The sequence below is a fragment of the Panthera uncia genome, chromosome D2 (genome assembly GCF_023721935.1).
Source record: "Panthera uncia isolate 11264 chromosome D2, Puncia_PCG_1.0, whole genome shotgun sequence".
NCBI classification, from domain to species: domain Eukaryota; kingdom Metazoa; phylum Chordata; class Mammalia; order Carnivora; family Felidae; genus Panthera; species Panthera uncia.
The window spans coordinates 35,064,903-35,067,764 of NC_064818.1; positions in this window are offsets into that span (position 1 = coordinate 35,064,903).

Consider the following 2,862-nt stretch of genomic DNA (forward strand, 5'->3'; position numbering starts at 1 on the left):
TATATATCATATATATATATATATTTCCTTATTACTTTATTTATTTATTCATTCATTCATGTGGAGACAATAAGACATTGGAAAGTGACTGGTAGGTTTTCCCATCTTGGTAGAATCTCACCAGCTCTGACATTATGAACTTATCAACTTGAAAAAATACCTTCCCCTCTGGCCTCAGTTCCTTCACTTGTAAAATGAGGAGAAGGGAGCAAATGACCCCAAAGTTTTCATTCCTGTAAGAAAGGCCTATAATTTGGAAAGATAGACAATTACTGTTTGGTTATAAATTTGGGATAAGTGATTCAGAAAAGGCATTGTGAAATACTGGATTTATGTCAGGAGACACTGTAAGAACAAAAACAAAAACCAAGAAAACAAATTTTGGTTCTGATGAATATTGTGCCACCCATCTGTTTATGTACTCATCCTTTCATCTATCTATGTATCCGTCCACCCATCTATCCATATAGCCGTCCACCCATCTGTCTAGGTACCCATCCACCCATCTATTTAGGTTCCTGTCCACCTATCTATCCAGGTACCCATCCACCTATCTATCTACGTACCTGGCCACCCATCTATCCAGGTACCCATCCTTCCATCTATCCATGTTCCCATCTACTCATCTATCCAGGTACTCATCCACCTATCTAGGTACTCATCCACCTATCTACCCAGGTACCCATCCACCCATCTATCCATGTAGCCATCCACCCATCTGTCTGTGTACCTGTCCACCCATCTATCCAGGTGCCCATCCATCCATCTATCTATCCAGGTACCCATCCACCTATCTGTGTACCTGTCCACCCATCTATCCAGGTACCCATCCACCCATCTATCCATGTACCTATCCACCTATCTATCCAGGTACCTGTCTTCCCATCTATCTACCACTTTCTTGTTTTGGAGCAAAACTCAGACTAATCCCCAACTCTAGGCCAAGGGCTCTTTCCCTATTATGTACCACTTCTTTTGTGCCTCTCTTCTAAATGTCCTTCTAAATGTCTAGAAAACCTAGAGCCTGGAATCTGTTTCCTAAGATTGGGGTAGTGTATGGCCATTTCTAGGGCTTAATAGTTCATGGAAAAAAAAAGATTAAAAACCCTCTTCCTTCCAGAAAAAAATGTTATTTGAGCTACCATCCTCCAAGGCCAATCAATATGATGGATATTTTTGAGCACTCTGTGCTGAAAGAGTGATGACCTTATGGGAAATTTTTTCCAGAAAGATTGGGAAAGCCCCTATCTTCTACAGTTTACTGGCAGAGTCTAATGTGTTGTAGAAGCCCATGAAAGTGAGGGTCCCACATAGTAAGTAGTAGTTCCCCTAGGACTTAAGAAAACACAGAAGGGCCCATAGCACCTCAGCATCCTCTAAATGCCGATTGACCTTAGCACCCAAGAGAACATTTACAAAAGAGAAGAAAAAACACCTGCTCCTAGGGAACTTTCTCTGGAGAGCTGTGATGTCCCTCCATTGAGGTTTAGAAAAGAAGTTGTTTAACAGTGAAAAGCATATTTAATATAGAGCTTGGGGTAAGAAGGCAGACCAGAGGGGCTGCCTCTCATGTCTTTCTTTAGATAAAGATACATCTGGGGTTTTGAGGTAGATTCAGTTCTTTAAACAAACACCATCATCTACCCCAGGCAGTTTTGTTTGATCCCAAGTTCAGTAATGTGAAGGAAAGTTTCCCAGACTTAATGGCTTAAAATGAAAGAGAATCATGTTTTTCTGTCTGAAACTGGAAATCCAAAGAGTTGCTCAGTCACAATGTTCAGGCTTTTACCTTGTGGCTCAGCTACAGGAAATTGGGAAATTTGGGTTAGATGCTTCATTCACATTCCTAGTTGATAAAGAATGGGAAAGGTTCAAGAATTGTCTGAATCACAAGGCTACTGAGAGGACTAGAAAATACAGGATTATTTTTCTATAAATTACCTTGGAGAAGGGGGTGGCAATGGAGAAGAAACTGTTAATATGGTCTAGAAGGCTGAGTATAAGTTCTTTATTTTAATGCTGCCAGTAGGTAGATTACACACATATGGAGGTGCCAGTCCCCACTATCACAAAGTAATTATTGGTAGAAATTTATTGATGGCAGGATATCCAGATATTTGCTACTTAAAGTGGGATCCATGGACCAGCAGTATGGGTATCACCTGGGAGTTTGTTAGAAATGTCGAATCCTAGAGACAACCATCCCAGACCTGCTGAATCAGAAATCATACATTCTTAAGACCTCCAGATGTCTCATCTGCCCATTAAAGTTTGAGAAACACTGACCTGGATAATAAATTCATTGGGATGATGCAAAGCATATATCCTTCCCAGATTCCAGTTGATTGAAAGATACATATCTGGATTGGGTTCTTGATTTTGTTAATTTAAGAGAAAGTGATTTTAATCTCCAGAAACTGAACCCAGCAATGGGATACCACAGCCTACCACTTCAGCCTTACCGCCCAGTTACTAACCATTGGAGCCACCCTAACTTTCTTACTGTTGCCCGCCCATGTTAGAAACTTTTGCAACTCTGTGCATTTCCTGTGCTCTATCCACTTCCTGGAATGCTTTTTTCTTCTTCCCTGATCATCAAACTCCTGTCACCTTTCACGAACTTGTTCACATGTCAACTTTTCTGGAAGACATTCTGTATTTTTCCGAAGTAGGATTAACACCCTATTTTTTGTGTAATTATTTCCCTGTTATAAGTATAAATGTCTATTTCCCCTTCTTGACCATGAACTCTGAAGGATCTTGAACTCATTATCTCCTGTGTGTCCTTGGCACCTGATACAGAACACTATGTAATACATTCTTTTGTTGTACAGCTAACTAAACATATGGATGATCTGACTG